The 20,481-nt window shown below is 54.6% G+C and overlaps 22 non-coding genes across 22 annotated transcripts; 9 read left to right on the top strand and 13 right to left on the bottom strand.

The window, feature by feature from the left end:
• Positions 1 to 261: 261 nt before the first annotated feature.
• TRNAL-UAA (transfer RNA leucine (anticodon UAA)) lies at positions 262 to 344 on the top strand. The gene has a single exon. It is a non-coding gene; the product is annotated as a tRNA-Leu (tRNA).
• A 904-nt stretch (positions 345 to 1,248) lies between these two features.
• On the bottom strand, positions 1,249 to 1,320 carry TRNAE-CUC (transfer RNA glutamic acid (anticodon CUC)). Its single transcript has one exon. It is a non-coding gene; the product is annotated as a tRNA-Glu (tRNA).
• Positions 1,321 to 2,617: 1,297 nt separating this feature from the next.
• On the top strand, positions 2,618 to 2,700 carry TRNAL-UAA (transfer RNA leucine (anticodon UAA)). The gene has a single exon. It is a non-coding gene; the product is annotated as a tRNA-Leu (tRNA).
• A 904-nt stretch (positions 2,701 to 3,604) lies between these two features.
• Positions 3,605 to 3,676, bottom strand: TRNAE-CUC (transfer RNA glutamic acid (anticodon CUC)). Its single transcript has one exon. It is a non-coding gene; the product is annotated as a tRNA-Glu (tRNA).
• Positions 3,677 to 4,016: 340 nt separating this feature from the next.
• On the bottom strand, positions 4,017 to 4,088 carry TRNAE-CUC (transfer RNA glutamic acid (anticodon CUC)). Its single transcript has one exon. It is a non-coding gene; the product is annotated as a tRNA-Glu (tRNA).
• Positions 4,089 to 4,970: 882 nt separating this feature from the next.
• On the top strand, positions 4,971 to 5,053 carry TRNAL-UAA (transfer RNA leucine (anticodon UAA)). Its single transcript has one exon. It is a non-coding gene; the product is annotated as a tRNA-Leu (tRNA).
• Positions 5,054 to 5,957: 904 nt separating this feature from the next.
• Positions 5,958 to 6,029, bottom strand: TRNAE-CUC (transfer RNA glutamic acid (anticodon CUC)). Its single transcript has one exon. It is a non-coding gene; the product is annotated as a tRNA-Glu (tRNA).
• Positions 6,030 to 7,316: 1,287 nt separating this feature from the next.
• TRNAL-UAA (transfer RNA leucine (anticodon UAA)) lies at positions 7,317 to 7,399 on the top strand. Its single transcript has one exon. It is a non-coding gene; the product is annotated as a tRNA-Leu (tRNA).
• A 915-nt stretch (positions 7,400 to 8,314) lies between these two features.
• On the bottom strand, positions 8,315 to 8,386 carry TRNAE-CUC (transfer RNA glutamic acid (anticodon CUC)). The gene has a single exon. It is a non-coding gene; the product is annotated as a tRNA-Glu (tRNA).
• Positions 8,387 to 8,726: 340 nt separating this feature from the next.
• Positions 8,727 to 8,798, bottom strand: TRNAE-CUC (transfer RNA glutamic acid (anticodon CUC)). Its single transcript has one exon. It is a non-coding gene; the product is annotated as a tRNA-Glu (tRNA).
• Positions 8,799 to 9,680: 882 nt separating this feature from the next.
• TRNAL-UAA (transfer RNA leucine (anticodon UAA)) lies at positions 9,681 to 9,763 on the top strand. Its single transcript has one exon. It is a non-coding gene; the product is annotated as a tRNA-Leu (tRNA).
• A 915-nt stretch (positions 9,764 to 10,678) lies between these two features.
• On the bottom strand, positions 10,679 to 10,750 carry TRNAE-CUC (transfer RNA glutamic acid (anticodon CUC)). The gene has a single exon. It is a non-coding gene; the product is annotated as a tRNA-Glu (tRNA).
• A 340-nt stretch (positions 10,751 to 11,090) lies between these two features.
• TRNAE-CUC (transfer RNA glutamic acid (anticodon CUC)) lies at positions 11,091 to 11,162 on the bottom strand. The gene has a single exon. It is a non-coding gene; the product is annotated as a tRNA-Glu (tRNA).
• An 882-nt stretch (positions 11,163 to 12,044) lies between these two features.
• Positions 12,045 to 12,127, top strand: TRNAL-UAA (transfer RNA leucine (anticodon UAA)). Its single transcript has one exon. It is a non-coding gene; the product is annotated as a tRNA-Leu (tRNA).
• Positions 12,128 to 13,031: 904 nt separating this feature from the next.
• Positions 13,032 to 13,103, bottom strand: TRNAE-CUC (transfer RNA glutamic acid (anticodon CUC)). Its single transcript has one exon. It is a non-coding gene; the product is annotated as a tRNA-Glu (tRNA).
• Positions 13,104 to 14,408: 1,305 nt separating this feature from the next.
• TRNAL-UAA (transfer RNA leucine (anticodon UAA)) lies at positions 14,409 to 14,491 on the top strand. The gene has a single exon. It is a non-coding gene; the product is annotated as a tRNA-Leu (tRNA).
• Positions 14,492 to 15,395: 904 nt separating this feature from the next.
• TRNAE-CUC (transfer RNA glutamic acid (anticodon CUC)) lies at positions 15,396 to 15,467 on the bottom strand. The gene has a single exon. It is a non-coding gene; the product is annotated as a tRNA-Glu (tRNA).
• Positions 15,468 to 16,762: 1,295 nt separating this feature from the next.
• TRNAL-UAA (transfer RNA leucine (anticodon UAA)) lies at positions 16,763 to 16,845 on the top strand. Its single transcript has one exon. It is a non-coding gene; the product is annotated as a tRNA-Leu (tRNA).
• A 904-nt stretch (positions 16,846 to 17,749) lies between these two features.
• TRNAE-CUC (transfer RNA glutamic acid (anticodon CUC)) lies at positions 17,750 to 17,821 on the bottom strand. The gene has a single exon. It is a non-coding gene; the product is annotated as a tRNA-Glu (tRNA).
• Positions 17,822 to 18,161: 340 nt separating this feature from the next.
• On the bottom strand, positions 18,162 to 18,233 carry TRNAE-CUC (transfer RNA glutamic acid (anticodon CUC)). Its single transcript has one exon. It is a non-coding gene; the product is annotated as a tRNA-Glu (tRNA).
• Positions 18,234 to 19,127: 894 nt separating this feature from the next.
• Positions 19,128 to 19,210, top strand: TRNAL-UAA (transfer RNA leucine (anticodon UAA)). Its single transcript has one exon. It is a non-coding gene; the product is annotated as a tRNA-Leu (tRNA).
• A 904-nt stretch (positions 19,211 to 20,114) lies between these two features.
• On the bottom strand, positions 20,115 to 20,186 carry TRNAE-CUC (transfer RNA glutamic acid (anticodon CUC)). Its single transcript has one exon. It is a non-coding gene; the product is annotated as a tRNA-Glu (tRNA).
• Positions 20,187 to 20,481: the final 295 nt, after the last annotated feature.

Raw genomic sequence — 20,481 nt, 5'->3', positions numbered from 1 at the left:
TCGAAGCCAGGCCCGTGGCAGTGAAAGCACCAAATCCTCACCACTAGGCCACCGGGGAAACGACTGCAGCACCCGGGAGGTTTCCGCAACCGTACTTGCAGTCAGCTGGAGGCTATTGTAATGCTGTTAAGTGAGAGACGTTTGCCGCTCGCAAGCCAATTCCATCCAACCTCCTGCAGGGGGCACTCTGGGCTGGTTTTCCACTTGTTCGCCTGCTGCTGAAACAGCAAAGATTCAATTCGAAGCCCTTTGCAGCAGCTCACCAGGATGGCCGAGTGGTTAAGGCGTTGGACTTAAGATCCAATGGACAAGTGTCCGCGTGGGTTCGAGCCCCACTCCTGGTACAGGTTTTTACTCTTCTTACCTAAATGCGGCAGCAGCTTCGCACAAGCCCTTTCCTGCTGTCTGTAGGCAGTGCCCCTACCTCAAAGCCCTGAGGCTTGAGTTCACCTGAAAAGAGCAACAAGGAATCGTTGCCCGTAGACTCTTTTCCTGGAAAACCTTTGCATTTTTGTACCATGTCCCTCGCATCCCAAGCTTAAGCCGCCAAAGTTGGCAGAGCTTGTGCAACCCCGCCAACAGCCCTACCACCCCAAAAGAAAATTGGGCAGGGATTCCCGCCTCCGCTTCCGAAACGGGCTTCCAAACGGGCGATGCCCTGACGGGTCAGCCAGTCACCGTCTAGGCCCGGTACACCCCTGTGAATAATAGAGCGTCCAACCTCAAATCAGGCTACAGGGCCCTTCAGCCCATAGAAGGAGAACCTGTCAACAAACGGGGCGAGGGCAATGCTCGGGCCCCTTGCGAAGCCTTTGCCAAGCTCCAAAGGCTGCACTTTCCCAGCAGACCACAGCTCTGTATGCAAATCAAGCAGCTACGACCCCTCCCTCCCCTGCTTTTCTCCTCCAAACCGGTACGCAACCATTTCTGCAGCCCTCTGCCCCAGGGTCCCGGGCAAGGTCTTGGTCTGATGAGGCTAGGGATGGTGGGCGAGCTCGGCTTTGGCAGGGCGACAGGACTAATATTTTCTCTACAGCTTTGGAAGAAAGAAAGCTTCCTTTTTGGGGCACAGGCCCACTTCTAGCGGCGACAGCTTCCGGTAAGGGACCATGCTGAAAAGATGCTTGGAGTTACCGCCAGGGGAGCCACGCCGCTATTGCCTGTGAGTGAAGCTACATTTGAAAGAAATATTTTTTGAGACGCAGTTGTTTGAATTTCTGTAAAAATGTCATTCAGTAAAAGCCTCTCTTCCCTGACCGGGAGTCGAACCCGGGCCGCGGCGGTGAGAGCGCCGAATCCTAACCACTAGACCACAAGGGAGACCGCTGGACAGCTCGGGAAGGCCGGGCAGTGGTGTCCGAGTGCACAATGCCTGCAGGTGCCTCAAAGGCCAGTCCATTGGGGGACTGGGAAGAGAGGGGGAGGGCCGAGCAGATAGGTTCTCTCCAGCGGTGAAAAAGGAAGCTGCCTTTTTTGCGTCAAGGGCAGTCTTTCCGCAGCGACAGGAGAATGAATGGGACTCTGCCATAAACACGTTTTGCGTCGCGCTGAGGGCACTTCCTCCATTTTGTGCACGCAAATCTGCATCTGGGAGCAAGATTTCCGGTCGCCAGTTAACTGCATTGCTGTAAATAAAAATGTCAGTTGTTAAAAGAGCTCCTTCCCTGACCGGGAATCGAACCCGGGCCGCGGCGGTGAATCCTAACCACTAGACCACCAGGGACGGTGGGTGCACCCCGTTGCGTGTCGCTCAGATGGTGGCGTCCGAGTCCAAAGGCTGAGGGCCTCTGCTACAATGGGCACCAGTGCCTGCAGGTCTTCGGGGGCCGTTTCTGCTAATAAATAAATAAATAAAGAAATAAAGAAAGAAAGAAAGAAAGAAAACAAAAACACTTGTGATGGTCTGCGAAAAGGGGAGCTTAGAGATTGAAGACAGCATCACTTTGGGAACGTTTGCGCTTTCACTTCCAAGCGCTGATATTCCTGTCTTGCTCTCCTGAAAGGACAGCCTTCCTCGCTATGAGCTTTTGTGGGTCAGTGCTGAAGCTCCCCCTAGAGGCTGCCGCTGAAGATGCACACTCACAACTAACCCTCCTTAGGAGAACTGCTTCGTGGGAGAGCACGTTTATTAAAAGGCGGCAGGCCATGATTGCCTGCGAGACACAGCAGGGTTACCATGCAGAGTTCAAAGGGGGCTTTGCTTGTACAGCAAGTGCCGGAGGGCAAGAAGGGATGACATAGGAGCTGCCCTTTTTTCGGGCTCGCACACCAAGGCCTGCACCAGCCTTCGAGGCTCAGCCTGCCTCTGGACTGCCCTAGACCACCTTTACTCAAAGCACACACTCTGGTCGGGGACTCGAAGCCAGGCCCGTGGCAGTGAAAGCACCAAATCCTCACCACTAGGCCACCGGGGAAACGACTGCAGCACCCGGGAGGTTTCCGCAACCGTACTTGCAGTCAGCTGGAGGCTATTGTAATGCTGTTAAGTGAGAGACGTTTGCCGCTCGCAAGCCAATTCCATCCAACCTCCTGCAGGGGGCACTCTGGGCTGGTTTTCCACTTGTTCGCCTGCTGCTGAAACAGCAAAGATTCAATTCGAAGCCCTTTGCAGCAGCTCACCAGGATGGCCGAGTGGTTAAGGCGTTGGACTTAAGATCCAATGGACAAGTGTCCGCGTGGGTTCGAGCCCCACTCCTGGTACAGGTTTTTACTCTTCTTACCTAAATGCGGCAGCAGCTTCGCACAAGCCCTTTCCTGCTGTCTGTAGGCAGTGCCCCTACCTCAAAGCCCTGAGGCTTGAGTTCACCTGAAAAGAGCAACAAGGAATCGTTGCCCGTAGACTCTTTTCCTGGAAAACCTTTGCATTTTTGTACCATGTCCCTCGCATCCCAAGCTTAAGCCGCCAAAGTTGGCAGAGCTTGTGCAACCCCGCCAACAGCCCTACCACCCCAAAAGAAAATTGGGCAGGGATTCCCGCCTCCGCTTCCGAAACGGGCTTCCAAACGGGCGATGCCCTGACGGGTCAGCCAGTCACCGTCTAGGCCCGGTACACCCCTGTGAATAATAGAGCGTCCAACCTCAAATCAGGCTACAGGGCCCTTCAGCCCATAGAAGGAGAACCTGTCAACAAACGGGGCGAGGGCAATGCTCGGGCCCCTTGCGAAGCCTTTGCCAAGCTCCAAAGGCTGCACTTTCCCAGCAGACCACAGCTCTGTATGCAAATCAAGCAGCTACGACCCCTCCCTCCCCTGCTTTTCTCCTCCAAACCGGTACGCAACCATTTCTGCAGCCCTCTGCCCCAGGGTCCCGGGCAAGGTCTTGGTCTGATGAGGCTAGGGATGGTGGGCGAGCTCGGCTTTGGCAGGGCGACAGGACTAATATTTTCTCTACAGCTTTGGAAGAAAGAAAGCTTCCTTTTTGGGGCACAGGCCCACTTCTAGCGGCGACAGCTTCCGGTAAGGGACCATGCTGAAAAGATGCTTGGAGTTACCGCCAGGGGAGCCACGCCGCTATTGCCTGTGAGTGAAGCTACATTTGAAAGAAATATTTTTTGAGACGCAGTTGTTTGAATTTCTGTAAAAATGTCATTCAGTAAAAGCCTCTCTTCCCTGACCGGGAATCGAACCCGGGCCGCGGCGATGAGAGCGCCGAATCCTAACCACTAGACCACCAGGGAGACCGCTGGACAGCTCGGGAAGGCCTGGCAGTGGTGTCCGAGTGCACAATGCCTGCAGGTGCCTCAAAGGCCAGTCCATTGGGGGACTGGGAAGAGAGGGGGAGGGCCGAGCAGATAGGTTCTCTCCAGCGGTGAAAAAGGAAGCTGCCTTTTTTGCGTCAAGGGCAGTCTTTCCGCAGCGACAGGAGAATGAATGGGACTCTGCCATAAACACGTTTTGCGTCGCGCTGAGGGCACTTCCTCCATTTTGTGCACGCAAATCTGCATCTGGGAGCAAGATTTCCGGTCGCCAGTTAACTGCATTGCTGTAAATAAAAATGTCAGTTGTTAAAAGAGCTCCTTCCCTGACCGGGAATCGAACCCGGGCCGCGGCGGTGAGAGCGCCGAATCCTAACCACTAGACCACCAGGGACGGTGGGTGCACCCCGTTGCGTGTCGCTCAGATGGTGGCGTCCGAGTCCAAAGGCTGAGGGCCTCTGCTACAATGGGCACCAGTGCCTGCAGGTCTTCGGGGGCCGTTTCTGCTAATAAATAAAGAAATAAAGAAAGAAAGAAAGAAAACAAAAACACTTGTGATGGTCTGCGAAAAGGGGAGCTTAGAGATTGAAGACAGCATCACTTTGGGAACGTTTGCGCTTTCACTTCCAAGCGCTGATATTCCTGTCTTGCTCTCCTGAAAGGACAGCCTTCCTCGCTATGAGCTTTTGTGGGTCAGTGCTGAAGCTCCCCCTAGAGGCTGCCGCTGAAGATGCACACTCACAACTAACCCTCCTTAGGAGAACTGCTTCGTGGGAGAGCACGTTTATTAAAAGGCGGCAGGCCATGATTGCCTGCGAGACACAGCAGGGTTACCATGCAGAGTTCAAAGGGGGCTTTGCTTGTACAGCAAGTGCCGGAGGGCAAGAAGGGATGACATAGGAGCTGCCCTTTTTTCGGGCTCGCACACCAAGGCCTGCACCAGCCTTCGAGGCTCAGCCTGCCTCTGGACTGCCCTAGACCACCTTTACTCAAAGCACACACTCTGGTCGGGGACTCGAAGCCAGGCCCGTGGCAGTGAAAGCACCAAATCCTCACCACTAGGCCACCGGGGAAACGACTGCAGCACCCGGGAGGTTTCCGCAACCGTACTTGCAGTCAGCTGGAGGCTATTGTAATGCTGTTAAGTGAGAGACGTTTGCCGCTCGCAAGCCAATTCCATCCAACCTCCTGCAGGGGGCACTCTGGGCTGGTTTTCCACTTGTTCGCCTGCTGCTGAAACAGCAAAGATTCAATTCGAAGCCCTTTGCAGCAGCTCACCAGGATGGCCGAGTGGTTAAGGCGTTGGACTTAAGATCCAATGGACAAGTGTCCGCGTGGGTTCGAGCCCCACTCCTGGTACAGGTTTTTACTCTTCTTACCTAAATGCGGCAGCAGCTTCGCACAAGCCCTTTCCTGCTGTCTGTAGGCAGTGCCCCTACCTCAAAGCCCTGAGGCTTGAGTTCACCTGAAAAGAGCAACAAGGAATCGTTGCCCGTAGACTCTTTTCCTGGAAAACCTTTGCATTTTTGTACCATGTCCCTCGCATCCCAAGCTTAAGCCGCCAAAGTTGGCAGAGCTTGTGCAACCCCGCCAACAGCCCTACCACCCCAAAAGAAAATTGGGCAGGGATTCCCGCCTCCGCTTCCGAAACGGGCTTCCAAACGGGCGATGCCCTGACGGGTCAGCCAGTCACCGTCTAGGCCCGGTACACCCCTGTGAATAATAGAGCGTCCAACCTCAAATCAGGCTACAGGGCCCTTCAGCCCATAGAAGGAGAACCTGTCAACAAACGGGGCGAGGGCAATGCTCGGGCCCCTTGCGAAGCCTTTGCCAAGCTCCAAAGGCTGCACTTTCCCAGCAGACCACAGCTCTGTATGCAAATCAAGCAGCTACGACCCCTCCCTCCCCTGCTTTTCTCCTCCAAACCGGTACGCAACCATTTCTGCAGCCCTCTGCCCCAGGGTCCCGGGCAAGGTCTTGGTCTGATGAGGCTAGGGATGGTGGGCGAGCTCGGCTTTGGCAGGGCGACAGGACTAATATTTTCTCTACAGCTTTGGAAGAAAGAAAGCTTCCTTTTTGGGGCACAGGCCCACTTCTAGCGGCGACAGCTTCCGGTAAGGGACCATGCTGAAAAGATGCTTGGAGTTACCGCCAGGGGAGCCACGCCGCTATTGCCTGTGAGTGAAGCTACATTTGAAAGAAATATTTTTTGAGACGCAGTTGTTTGAATTTCTGTAAAAATGTCATTCAGTAAAAGCCTCTCTTCCCTGACCGGGAATCGAACCCGGGCCGCGGCGGTGAGAGCGCCGAATCCTAACCACTAGACCACCAGGGAGACCGCTGGACAGCTCGGGAAGGCCGGGCAGTGGTGTCCGAGTGCACAATGCCTGCAGGTGCCTCAAAGGCCAGTCCATTGGGGGACTGGGAAGAGAGGGGGAGGGCCGAGCAGATAGGTTCTCTCCAGCGGTGAAAAAGGAAGCTGCCTTTTTTGCGTCAAGGGCAGTCTTTCCGCAGCGACAGGAGAATGAATGGGACTCTGCCATAAACACGTTTTGCGTCGCGCTGAGGGCACTTCCTCCATTTTGTGCACGCAAATCTGCATCTGGGAGCAAGATTTCCGGTCGCCAGTTAACTGCATTGCTGTAAATAAAAATGTCAGTTGTTAAAAGAGCTCCTTCCCTGACCGGGAATCGAACCCGGGCCTAACCACTAGACCACCCGGGACGGTGGGTGCACCCCGTTGCGTGTCGCTCAGATGGTGGCGTCCGAGTCCAAAGGCTGAGGGCCTCTGCTACAATGGGCACCAGTGCCTGCAGGTCTTCGGGGGCCGTTTCTGCTAATAAATAAATAAATAAAGAAATAAAGAAAGAAAGAAAGAAAGAAAGAAAACAAAAACACTTGTGATGGTCTGCGAAAAGGGGAGCTTAGAGATTGAAGACAGCATCACTTTGGGAACGTTTGCGCTTTCACTTCCAAGCGCTGATATTCCTGTCTTGCTCTCCTGAAAGGACAGCCTTCCTCGCTATGAGCTTTTGTGGGTCAGTGCTGAAGCTCCCCCTAGAGGCTGCCGCTGAAGATGCACACTCACAACTAACCCTCCTTAGGAGAACTGCTTCGTGGGAGAGCACGTTTATTAAAAGGCCGCAGGCCATGATTGCCTGCGAGACACAGCAGGGTTACCATGCAGAGTTCAAAGGGGGCTTTGCTTGTACAGCAAGTGCCGGAGGGCAAGAAGGGATGACATAGGAGCTGCCCTTTTTTCGGGCTCGCACACCAAGGCCTGCACCAGCCTTCGAGGCTCAGCCTGCCTCTGGACTGCCCTAGACCACCTTTACTCAAAGCACACACTCTGGTCGGGGACTCGAAGCCAGGCCCGTGGCAGTGAAAGCACCAAATCCTCACCACTAGGCCACCGGGGAAACGACTGCAGCACCCGGGAGGTTTCCGCAACCGTACTTGCAGTCAGCTGGAGGCTATTGTAATGCTGTTAAGCGAGAGACGTTTGCCGCTCGCAAGCCAATTCCATCCAACCTCCTGCAGGGGGCACTCTGGGCTGGTTTTCCACTTGTTCGCCTGCTGCTGAAACAGCAAAGATTCAATTCGAAGCCCTTTGCAGCAGCTCACCAGGATGGCCGAGTGGTTAAGGCGTTGGACTTAAGATCCAATGGACAAGTGTCCGCGTGGGTTCGAGCCCCACTCCTGGTACAGGTTTTTACTCTTCTTACCTAAATGCGGCAGCAGCTTCGCACAAGCCCTTTCCTGCTGTCTGTAGGCAGTGCCCCTACCTCAAAGCCCTGAGGCTTGAGTTCACCTGAAAAGAGCAACAAGGAATCGTTGCCCGTAGACTCTTTTCCTGGAAAACCTTTGCATTTTTGTACCATGTCCCTCGCATCCCAAGCTTAAGCCGCCAAAGTTGGCAGAGCTTGTGCAACCCCGCCAACAGCCCTACCACCCCAAAAGAAAATTGGGCAGGGATTCCCGCCTCCGCTTCCTCACGGCTTCCGAAACGGGCTTCCAAACGGGCGATGCCCTGACGGGTCAGCCAGTCACCGTCTAGGCCCGGTACACCCCTGTGAATAATAGAGCGTCCAACCTCAAATCAGGCTACAGGGCCCTTCAGCCCATAGAAGGAGAACCTGTCAACAAACGGGGCGAGGGCAATGCTCGGGCCCCTTGCGAAGCCTTTGCCAAGCTCCAAAGGCTGCACTTTCCCAGCAGACCACAGCTCTGTATGCAAATCAAGCAGCTACGACCCCTCCCTCCCCTGCTTTTCTCCTCCAAACCGGTACGCAACCATTTCTGCAGCCCTCTGCCCCAGGGTCCCGGGCAAGGTCTTGGTCTGATGAGGCTAGGGATGGTGGGCGAGCTCGGCTTTGGCAGGGCGACAGGACTAATATTTTCTCTACAGCTTTGGAAGAAAGAAAGCTTCCTTTTTGGGGCACAGGCCCACTTCTAGCGGCGACAGCTTCCGGTAAGGGACCATGCTGAAAAGATGCTTGGAGTTACCGCCAGGGGAGCCACGCCGCTATTGCCTGTGAGTGAAGCTACATTTGAAAGAAATATTTTTTGAGACGCAGTTGTTTGAATTTCTGTAAAAATGTCATTCAGTAAAAGCCTCTCTTCCCTGACCGGGAATCGAACCCGGGCCGCGGCGGTGAGAGCGCCGAATCCTAACCACTAGACCACCAGGGAGACCGCTGGACAACTCGGGAAGGCCGGGCAGTGGTGTCCGAGTGCACAATGCCTGCAGGTGCCTCAAAGGCCAGTCCATTGGGGGACTGGGAAGAGAGGGGGAGGGCCGAGCAGATAGGTTCTCTCCAGCGGTGAAAAAGGAAGCTGCCTTTTTTGCGTCAAGGGCAGTCTTTCCGCAGCGACAGGAGAATGAATGGGACTCTGCCATAAACACGTTTTGCGTCGCGCTGAGGGCACTTCCTCCATTTTGTGCACGCAAATCTGCATCTGGGAGCAAGATTTCCGGTCGCCAGTTAACTGCATTGCTGTAAATAAAAATGTCAGTTGTTAAAAGAGCTCCTTCCCTGACCGGGAATCGAACCCGGGCCGCGGCGGTGAGAGCGCCGAATCCTAACCACTAGACCACCAGGGACGGTGGGTGCACCCCGTTGCGTGTCGCTCAGATGGTGGCGTCCGAGTCCAAAGGCTGAGGGCCTCTGCTACAATGGGCACCAGTGCCTGCAGGTCTTCGGGGGCCGTTTCTGCTAATAAATAAAGAAATAAAGAAAGAAAGAAAGAAAACAAAAACACTTGTGATGGTCTGCGAAAAGGGGAGCTTAGAGATTGAAGACAGCATCACTTTGGGAACGTTTGCGCTTTCACTTCCAAGCGCTGATATTCCTGTCTTGCTCTCCTGAAAGGACAGCCTTCCTCGCTATGAGCTTTTGTGGGTCAGTGCTGAAGCTCCCCCTAGAGGCTGCCGCTGAAGATGCACACTCACAACTAACCCTCCTTAGGAGAACTGCTTCGTGGGAGAGCACGTTTATTAAAAGGCGGCAGGCCATGATTGCCTGCGAGACACAGCAGGGTTACCATGCAGAGTTCAAAGGGGGCTTTGCTTGTACAGCAAGTGCCGGAGGGCAAGAAGGGATGACATAGGAGCTGCCCTTTTTTCGGGCTCGCACACCAAGGCCTGCACCAGCCTTCGAGGCTCAGCCTGCCTCTGGACTGCCCTAGACCACCTTTACTCAAAGCACACATTCTGGTCGGGGACTCGAAGCCAGGCCCGTGGCAGTGAAAGCACCAAATCCTCACCACTAGGCCACCGGGGAAACGACTGCAGCACCCGGGAGGTTTCCGCAACCGTACTTGCAGTCAGCTGGAGGCTATTGTAATGCTGTTAAGTGAGAGACGTTTGCCGCTCGCAAGCCAATTCCATCCAACCTCCTGCAGGGGGCACTCTGGGCTGGTTTTCCACTTGTTCGCCTGCTGCTGAAACAGCAAAGATTCAATTCGAAGCCCTTTGCAGCAGCTCACCAGGATGGCCGAGTGGTTAAGGCGTTGGACTTAAGATCCAATGGACAAGTGTCCGCGTGGGTTCGAGCCCCACTCCTGGTACAGGTTTTTACTCTTCTTACCTAAATGCGGCAGCAGCTTCGCACAAGCCCTTTCCTGCTGTCTGTAGGCAGTGCCCCTACCTCAAAGCCCTGAGGCTTGAGTTCACCTGAAAAGAGCAACAAGGAATCGTTGCCCGTAGACTCTTTTCCTGGAAAACCTTTGCATTTTTGTACCATGTCCCTCGCATCCCAAGCTTAAGCCGCCAAAGTTGGCAGAGCTTGTGCAACCCCGCCAACAGCCCTACCACCCCAAAAGAAAATTGGGCAGGGATTCCCGCCTCCGCTTCCTCACGGCTTCCGAAACGGGCTTCCAAACGGGCGATGCCCTGACGGGTCAGCCAGTCACCGTCTAGGCCCGGTACACCCCTGTGAATAATAGAGCGTCCAACCTCAAATCAGGCTACAGGGCCCTTCAGCCCATAGAAGGAGAACCTGTCAACAAACGGGGCGAGGGCAATGCTCGGGCCCCTTGCGAAGCCTTTGCCAAGCTCCAAAGGCTGCACTTTCCCAGCAGACCACAGCTCTGTATGCAAATCAAGCAGCTACGACCCCTCCCTCCCCTGCTTTTCTCCTCCAAACCGGTACGCAACCATTTCTGCAGCCCTCTGCCCCAGGGTCCCGGGCAAGGTCTTGGTCTGATGAGGCTAGGGATGGTGGGCGAGCTCGGCTTTGGCAGGGCGACAGGACTAATATTTTCTCTACAGCTTTGGAAGAAAGAAAGCTTCCTTTTTGGGGCACAGGCCCACTTCTAGCGGCGACAGCTTCCGGTAAGGGACCATGCTGAAAAGATGCTTGGAGTTACCGCCAGGGGAGCCACGCCGCTATTGCCTGTGAGTGAAGCTACATTTGAAAGAAATATTTTTTGAGACGCAGTTGTTTGAATTTCTGTAAAAATGTCATTCAGTAAAAGCCTCTCTTCCCTGACCGGGAATCGAACCCGGGCCGCGGCGGTGAGAGCGCCGAATCCTAACCACTAGACCACCAGGGAGACCGCTGGACAACTCGGGAAGGCCGGGCAGTGGTGTCCGAGTGCACAATGCCTGCAGGTGCCTCAAAGGCCAGTCCATTGGGGGACTGGGAAGAGAGGGGGAGGGCCGAGCAGATAGGTTCTCTCCAGCGGTGAAAAAGGAAGCTGCCTTTTTTGCGTCAAGGGCAGTCTTTCCGCAGCGACAGGAGAATGAATGGGACTCTGCCATAAACACGTTTTGCGTCGCGCTGAGGGCACTTCCTCCATTTTGTGCACGCAAATCTGCATCTGGGAGCAAGATTTCCGGTCGCCAGTTAACTGCATTGCTGTAAATAAAAATGTCAGTTGTTAAAAGAGCTCCTTCCCTGACCGGGAATCGAACCCGGGCCGCGGCGGTGAGAGCGCCGAATCCTAACCACTAGACCACCAGGGACGGTGGGTGCACCCCGTTGCGTGTCGCTCAGATGGTGGCGTCCGAGTCCAAAGGCTGAGGGCCTCTGCTACAATGGGCACCAGTGCCTGCAGGTCTTCGGGGGCCGTTTCTGCTAATAAATAAAGAAATAAAGAAAGAAAGAAAGAAAACAAAAACACTTGTGATGGTCTGCGAAAAGGGGAGCTTAGAGATTGAAGACAGCATCACTTTGGGAACGTTTGCGCTTTCACTTCCAAGCGCTGATATTCCTGTCTTGCTCTCCTGAAAGGACAGCCTTCCTCGCTATGAGCTTTTGTGGGTCAGTGCTGAAGCTCCCCCTAGAGGCTGCCGCTGAAGATGCACACTCACAACTAACCCTCCTTAGGAGAACTGCTTCGTGGGAGAGCACGTTTATTAAAAGGCGGCAGGCCATGATTGCCTGCGAGACACAGCAGGGTTACCATGCAGAGTTCAAAGGGGGCTTTGCTTGTACAGCAAGTGCCGGAGGGCAAGAAGGGATGACATAGGAGCTGCCCTTTTTTCGGGCTCGCACACCAAGGCCTGCACCAGCCTTCGAGGCTCAGCCTGCCTCTGTACTGCCCTAGACCACCTTTACTCAAAGCACACACTCTGGTCGGGGACTCGAAGCCAGGCCCGTGGCAGTGAAAGCACCAAATCCTCACCACTAGGCCACCGGGGAAACGACTGCAGCACCCGGGAGGTTTCCGCAACCGTACTTGCAGTCAGCTGGAGGCTATTGTAATGCTGTTAAGTGAGAGACGTTTGCCGCTCGCAAGCCAATTCCATCCAACCTCCTGCAGGGGGCACTCTGGGCTGGTTTTCCACTTGTTCGCCTGCTGCTGAAACAGCAAAGATTCAATTCGAAGCCCTTTGCAGCAGCTCACCAGGATGGCCGAGTGGTTAAGGCGTTGGACTTAAGATCCAATGGACAAGTGTCCGCGTGGGTTCGAGCCCCACTCCTGGTACAGGTTTTTACTCTTCTTACCTAAATGCGGCAGCAGCTTCGCACAAGCCCTTTCCTGCTGTCTGTAGGCAGTGCCCCTACCTCAAAGCCCTGAGGCTTGAGTTCACCTGAAAAGAGCAACAAGGAATCGTTGCCCGTAGACTCTTTTCCTGGAAAACCTTTGCATTTTTGTACCATGTCCCTCGCATCCCAAGCTTAAGCCGCCAAAGTTGGCAGAGCTTGTGCAACCCCGCCAACAGCCCTACCACCCCAAAAGAAAATTGGGCAGGGATTCCCGCCTCCGCTTCCGAAACGGGCTTCCAAACGGGCGATGCCCTGACGGGTCAGCCAGTCACCGTCTAGGCCCGGTACACCCCTGTGAATAATAGAGCGTCCAACCTCAAATCAGGCTACAGGGCCCTTCAGCCCATAGAAGGAGAACCTGTCAACAAACGGGGCGAGGGCAATGCTCGGGCCCCTTGCGAAGCCTTTGCCAAGCTCCAAAGGCTGCACTTTCCCAGCAGACCACAGCTCTGTATGCAAATCAAGCAGCTACGACCCCTCCCTCCCCTGCTTTTCTCCTCCAAACCGGTACGCAACCATTTCTGCAGCCCTCTGCCCCAGGGTCCCGGGCAAGGTCTTGGTCTGATGAGGCTAGGGATGGTGGGCGAGCTCGGCTTTGGCAGGGCGACAGGACTAATATTTTCTCTACAGCTTTGGAAGAAAGAAAGCTTCCTTTTTGGGGCACAGGCCCACTTCTAGCGGCGACAGCTTCCGGTAAGGGACCATGCTGAAAAGATGCTTGGAGTTACCGCCAGGGGAGCCACGCCGCTATTGCCTGTGAGTGAAGCTACATTTGAAAGAAATATTTTTTGAGACGCAGTTGTTTGAATTTCTGTAAAAATGTCATTCAGTAAAAGCCTCTCTTCCCTGACCGGGAGTCGAACCCGGGCCGCGGCGGTGAGAGCGCCGAATCCTAACCACTAGACCACAAGGGAGACCGCTGGACAGCTCGGGAAGGCCGGGCAGTGGTGTCCGAGTGCACAATGCCTGCAGGTGCCTCAAAGGCCAGTCCATTGGGGGACTGGGAAGAGAGGGGGAGGGCCGAGCAGATAGGTTCTCTCCAGCGGTGAAAAAGGAAGCTGCCTTTTTTGCGTCAAGGGCAGTCTTTCCGCAGCGACAGGAGAATGAATGGGACTCTGCCATAAACACGTTTTGCGTCGCGCTGAGGGCACTTCCTCCATTTTGTGCACGCAAATCTGCATCTGGGAGCAAGATTTCCGGTCGCCAGTTAACTGCATTGCTGTAAATAAAAATGTCAGTTGTTAAAAGAGCTCCTTCCCTGACCGGGAATCGAACCCGGGCCGCGGCGGTGAATCCTAACCACTAGACCACCAGGGACGGTGGGTGCACCCCGTTGCGTGTCGCTCAGATGGTGGCGTCCGAGTCCAAAGGCTGAGGGCCTCTGCTACAATGGGCACCAGTGCCTGCAGGTCTTCGGGGGCCGTTTCTGCTAATAAATAAATAAATAAATAAATAAAGAAATAAAGAAAGAAAGAAAGAAAGAAAACAAAAACACTTGTGATGGTCTGCGAAAAGGGGAGCTTAGAGATTGAAGACAGCATCACTTTGGGAACGTTTGCGCTTTCACTTCCAAGCGCTGATATTCCTGTCTTGCTCTCCTGAAAGGACAGCCTTCCTCGCTATGAGCTTTTGTGGGTCAGTGCTGAAGCTCCCCCTAGAGGCTGCCGCTGAAGATGCACACTCACAACTAACCCTCCTTAGGAGAACTGCTTCGTGGGAGAGCACGTTTATTAAAAGGCGGCAGGCCATGATTGCCTGCGAGACACAGCAGGGTTACCATGCAGAGTTCAAAGGGGGCTTTGCTTGTACAGCAAGTGCCGGAGGGCAAGAAGGGATGACATAGGAGCTGCCCTTTTTTCGGGCTCGCACACCAAGGCCTGCACCAGCCTTCGAGGCTCAGCCTGCCTCTGGACTGCCCTAGACCACCTTTACTCAAAGCACACACTCTGGTCGGGGACTCGAAGCCAGGCCCGTGGCAGTGAAAGCACCAAATCCTCACCACTAGGCCACCGGGGAAACGACTGCAGCACCCGGGAGGTTTCCGCAACCGTACTTGCAGTCAGCTGGAGGCTATTGTAATGCTGTTAAGTGAGAGACGTTTGCCGCTCGCAAGCCAATTCCATCCAACCTCCTGCAGGGGGCACTCTGGGCTGGTTTTCCACTTGTTCGCCTGCTGCTGAAACAGCAAAGATTCAATTCGAAGCCCTTTGCAGCAGCTCACCAGGATGGCCGAGTGGTTAAGGCGTTGGACTTAAGATCCAATGGACAAGTGTCCGCGTGGGTTCGAGCCCCACTCCTGGTACAGGTTTTTACTCTTCTTACCTAAATGCGGCAGCAGCTTCGCACAAGCCCTTTCCTGCTGTCTGTAGGCAGTGCCCCTACCTCAAAGCCCTGAGGCTTGAGTTCACCTGAAAAGAGCAACAAGGAATCGTTGCCCGTAGACTCTTTTCCTGGAAAACCTTTGCATTTTTGTACCATGTCCCTCGCATCCCAAGCTTAAGCCGCCAAAGTTGGCAGAGCTTGTGCAACCCCGCCAACAGCCCTACCACCCCAAAAGAAAATTGGGCAGGGATTCCCGCCTCCGCTTCCGAAACGGGCTTCCAAACGGGCGATGCCCTGACGGGTCAGCCAGTCACCGTCTAGGCCCGGTACACCCCTGTGAATAATAGAGCGTCCAACCTCAAATCAGGCTACAGGGCCCTTCAGCCCATAGAAGGAGAACCTGTCAACAAACGGGGCGAGGGCAATGCTCGGGCCCCTTGCGAAGCCTTTGCCAAGCTCCAAAGGCTGCACTTTCCCAGCAGACCACAGCTCTGTATGCAAATCAAGCAGCTACGACCCCTCCCTCCCCTGCTTTTCTCCTCCAAACCGGTACGCAACCATTTCTGCAGCCCTCTGCCCCAGGGTCCCGGGCAAGGTCTTGGTCTGATGAGGCTAGGGATGGTGGGCGAGCTCGGCTTTGGCAGGGCGACAGGACTAATATTTTCTCTACAGCTTTGGAAGAAAGAAAGCTTCCTTTTTGGGGCACAGGCCCACTTCTAGCGGCGACAGCTTCCGGTAAGGGACCATGCTGAAAAGATGCTTGGAGTTACCGCCAGGGGAGCCACGCCGCTATTGCCTGTGAGTGAAGCTACATTTGAAAGAAATATTTTTTGAGACGCAGTTGTTTGAATTTCTGTAAAAATGTCATTCAGTAAAAGCCTCTCTTCCCTGACCGGGAATCGAACCCGGGCCGCGGCGATGAGAGCGCCGAATCCTAACCACTAGACCACCAGGGAGACCGCTGGACAGCTCGGGAAGGCCTGGCAGTGGTGTCCGAGTGCACAATGCCTGCAGGTGCCTCAAAGGCCAGTCCATTGGGGGACTGGGAAGAGAGGGGGAGGGCCGAGCAGATAGGTTCTCTCCAGCGGTGAAAAAGGAAGCTGCCTTTTTTGCGTCAAGGGCAGTCTTTCCGCAGCGACAGGAGAATGAATGGGACTCTGCCATAAACACGTTTTGCGTCGCGCTGAGGGCACTTCCTCCATTTTGTGCACGCAAATCTGCATCTGGGAGCAAGATTTCCGGTCGCCAGTTAACTGCATTGCTGTAAATAAAAATGTCAGTTGTTAAAAGAGCTCCTTCCCTGACCGGGAATCGAACCCGGGCCGCGGCGGTGAATCCTAACCACTAGACCACCAGGGACGGTGGGTGCACCCCGTTGCGTGTCGCTCAGATGGTGGCGTCCGAGTCCAAAGGCTGAGGGCCTCTGCTACAATGGGCACCAGTGCCTGCAGGTCTTCGGGGGCCGTTTCTGCTAATAAATAAATAAATAAAGAAATAAAGAAAGAAAGAAAGAAAGAAAACAAAAACACTTGTGATGGTCTGCGAAAAGGGGAGCTTAGAGATTGAAGACCATCACTTTGGGAACGTTTGCGCTTTCACTTCCAAGCGCTGATATTCCTGTCTTGCTCTCCTGAAAGGACAGCCTTCCTCGCTATGAGCTTTTGTGGGTCAGTGCTGAAGCTCCCCCTAGAGGCTGCCGCTGAAGATGCACACTCACAACTAACCCTCCTTAGGAGAACTGCTTCGTGGGAGAGCACGTTTATTAAAAGGCGGCAGGCCATGATTGCCTGCGAGACACAGCAGGGTTACCATGCAGAGTTCAAAGGGGGCTTTGCTTGTACAGCAAGTGCCGGAGGGCAAGAAGGGATGACATAGGAGCTGCCCTTTTTTCGGGCTCGCACACCAAGGCCTGCACCAGCCTTCGAGGCTCAGCCTGCCTCTGGACTGCCCTAGACCACCTTTACTCAAAGCACACACTCTGGTCGGGGACTCGAAGCCAGGCCCGTGGCAGTGAAAGCACCAAATCCTCACCACTAGGCCACCGGGGAAACGACTGCAGCACCCGGGAGGTTTCCGCAACCGTACTTGCAGTCAGCTGGAGGCTATTGTAATGCTGTTAAGTGAGAGACGTTTGCCGCTCGCAAGCCAATTCCATCCAACCTCCTGCAGGGGGCACTCTGGGCTGGTTTTCCACTTGTTCGCCTGCTGCTGAAACAGCAAAGATTCAATTCGAAGCCCTTTGCAGCAGCTCACCAGGATGGCCGAGTGGTTAAGGCGTTGGACTTAAGATCCAATGGACAAGTGTCCGCGTGGGTTCGAGCCCCACTCCTGGTACAGGTTTTTACTCTTCTTACCTAAATGCGGCAGCAGCTTCGCACAAGCCCTTTCCTGCTGTCTGTAGGCAGTGCCCCTACCTCAAAGCCCTGAGGCTTGAGTTCACCTGAAAAGAGCAACAAGGAATCGTTGCCCGTAGACTCTTTTCCTGGAAAACCTTTGCATTTTTGTACCATGTCCCTCGCATCCCAAGCTTAAGCCGCCAAAGTTGGCAGAGCTTGTGCAACCCCGCCAACAGCCCTACCACCCCAAAAGAAAATTGGGCAGGGATTCCCGCCTCCGCTTCCGAAACGGGCTTCCAAACGGGCGATGCCCTGACGGGTCAGCCAGTCACCGTCTAGGCCCGGTACACCCCTGTGAATAATAGAGCGTCCAACCTCAAATCAGGCTACAGGGCCCTTCAGCCCATAGAAGGAGAACCTGTCAACAAACGGGGCGAGGGCAATGCTCGGGCCCCTTGCGAAGCCTTTGCCAAGCTCCAAAGGCTGCACTTTCCCAGCAGACCACAGCTCTGTATGCAAATCAAGCAGCTACGACCCCTCCCTCCCCTGCTTTTCTCCTCCAAACCGGTACGCAACCATTTCTGCAGCCCTCTGCCCCAGGGTCCCGGGCAAGGTCTTGGTCTGATGAGGCTAGGGATGGTGGGCGAGCTCGGCTTTGGCAGGGCGACAGGACTAATATTTTCTCTACAGCTTTGGAAGAAAGAAAGCTTCCTTTTTGGGGCACAGGCCCACTTCTAGCGGCGACAGCTTCCGGTAAGGGACCATGCTGAAAAGATGCTTGGAGTTACCGCCAGGGGAGCCACGCCGCTATTGCCTGTGAGTGAAGCTACATTTGAAAGAAATATTTTTTGAGACGCAGTTGTTTGAATTTCTGTAAAAATGTCATTCAGTAAAAGCCTCTCTTCCCTGACCGGGAATCGAACCCGGGCCGCGGCGATGAGAGCGCCGAATCCTAACCACTAGACCACCAGGGAGACCGCTGGACAGCTCGGGAAGGCCTGGCAGTGGTGTCCGAGTGCACAATGCCTGCAGGTGCCTCAAAGGCCAGTCCATTGGGGGACTGGGAAGAGAGGGGGAGGGCCGAGCAGATAGGTTCTCTCCAGCGGTGAAAAAGGAAGCTGCCTTTTTTGCGTCAAGGGCAGTCTTTCCGCAGCGACAGGAGAATGAATGGGACTCTGCCATAAACACGTTTTGCGTCGCGCTGAGGGCACTTCCTCCATTTTGTGCACGCAAATCTGCATCTGGGAGCAAGATTTCCGGTCGCCAGTTAACTGCATTGCTGTAAATAAAAATGTCAGTTGTTAAAAGAGCTCCTTCCCTGACCGGGAATCGAACCCGGGCCGCGGCGGTGAGAGCGCCGAATCCTAACCACTAGACCACCAGGGACGGTGGGTGCACCCCGTTGCGTGTCGCTCAGATGGTGGCGTCCGAGTCCAAAGGCTGAGGGCCTCTGCTACAATGGGCACCAGTGCCTGCAGGTCTTCGGGGGCCGTTTCTGCTAATAAATAAATAAATAAAGAAATAAAGAAAGAAAGAAAGAAAGAAAACAAAAACACTTGTGATGGTCTGCGAAAAGGGGAGCTTAGAGATTGAAGACAGCATCACTTTGGGAACGTTTGCGCTTTCACTTCCAAGCGCTGATATTCCTGTCTTGCTCTCCTGAAAGGACAGCCTTCCTCGCTATGAGCTTTTGTGGGTCAGTGCTGAAGCTCCCCCTAGAGGCTGCCGCTGAAGATGCACACTCACAACTAACCCTCCTTAGGAGAACTGCTTCGTGGGAGAGCACGTTTATTAAAAGGCGGCAGGCCATGATTGCCTGCGAGACACAGCAGGGTTACCATGCAGAGTTCAAAGGGGGCTTTGCTTGTACAGCAAGTGCCGGAGGGCAAGAAGGGATGACATAGGAGCTGCCCTTTTTTCGGGCTCGCACACCAAGGCCTGCACCAGCCTTCGAGGCTCAGCCTGCCTCTGGACTGCCCTAGACCACCTTTACTCAAAGCACACACTCTGGTCGGGGACTCGAAGCCAGGCCCGTGGCAGTGAAAGCACCAAATCCTCACCACTAGGCCACCGGGGAAACGACTGCAGCACCCGGGAGGTTTCCGCAACCGTACTTGCAGTCAGCTGGAGGCTATTGTAATGCTGTTAAGTGAGAGACGTTTGCCGCTCGCAAGCCAATTCCATCCAACCTCCTGCAGGGGGCACTCTGGGCTGGTTTTCCACTTGTTCGCCTGCTGCTGAAACAGCAAAGATTCAATTCGAAGCCCTTTGCAGCAGCTCACCAGGATGGCCGAGTGGTTAAGGCGTTGGACTTAAGATCCAATGGACAAGTGTCCGCGTGGGTTCGAGCCCCACTCCTGGTACAGGTTTTTACTCTTCTTACCTAAATGCGGCAGCAGCTTCGCACAAGCCCTTTCCTGCTGTCTGTAGGCAGTGCCCCTACCTCAAAGCCCTGAGGCTTGAGTTCACCTGAAAAGAGCAACAAGGAATCGTTGCCCGTAGACTCTTTTCCTGGAAAACCTTTGCATTTTTGTACCATGTCCCTCGCATCCCAAGCTTAAGCCGCCAAAGTTGGCAGAGCTTGTGCAACCCCGCCAACAGCCCTACCACCCCAAAAGAAAATTGGGCAGGGATTCCCGCCTCCGCTTCCGAAACGGGCTTCCAAACGGGCGATGCCCTGACGGGTCAGCCAGTCACCGTCTAGGCCCGGTACACCCCTGTGAATAATAGAGCGTCCAACCTCAAATCAGGCTACAGGGCCCTTCAGCCCATAGAAGGAGAACCTGTCAACAAACGGGGCGAGGGCAATGCTCGGGCCCCTTGCGAAGCCTTTGCCAAGCTCCAAAGGCTGCACTTTCCCAGCAGACCACAGCTCTGTATGCAAATCAAGCAGCTACGACCCCTCCCTCCCCTGCTTTTCTCCTCCAAACCGGTACGCAACCATTTCTGCAGCCCTCTGCCCCAGGGTCCCGGGCAAGGTCTTGGTCTGATGAGGCTAGGGATGGTGGGCGAGCTCGGCTTTGGCAGGGCGACAGGACTAATATTTTCTCTACAGCTTTGGAAGAAAGAAAGCTTCCTTTTTGGGGCACAGGCCCACTTCTAGCGGCGACAGCTTCCGGTAAGGGACCATGCTGAAAAGATGCTTGGAGTTACCGCCAGGGGAGCCACGCCGCTATTGCCTGTGAGTGAAGCTACATTTGAAAGAAATATTTTTTGATACGCAGTTGTTTGAATTTCTGTAAAAATGTCATTCAGTAAAAGCCTCTCTTCCCTGACCGGGAATCGAACCCGGGCCGCGGCGGTGAGAGCGCCGAATCCTAACCACTAGACCACCAGGGAGACCGCTGGACAACTCGGGAAGGCCGGGCAGTGGTGTCCGAGTGCACAATGCCTGCAGGTGCCTCAAAGGCCAGTCCATTGGGGGACTGGGAAGAGAGGGGGAGGGCCGAGCAGATAGGTTCTCTCCAGCGGTGAAAAAGGAAGCTGCCTTTTTTGCGTCAAGGGCAGTCTTTCCGCAGCGACAGGAGAATGAATGGGACTCTGCCATAAACACGTTTTGCGTCGCGCTGAGGGCACTTCCTCCATTTTGTGCACGCAAATCTGCATCTGGGAGCAAGATTTCCGGTCGCCAGTT

This window comes from Ambystoma mexicanum, chromosome 5p (assembly GCF_040938575.1).
Source record: "Ambystoma mexicanum isolate Mex_15411 chromosome 5p, UKY_AmexF1_1, whole genome shotgun sequence".
NCBI lineage: Eukaryota > Metazoa > Chordata > Amphibia > Caudata > Ambystomatidae > Ambystoma > Ambystoma mexicanum.
Note: the sequence above shows the minus strand (reverse complement) of the source record. Positions and strands in the feature narration are given on the sequence as shown.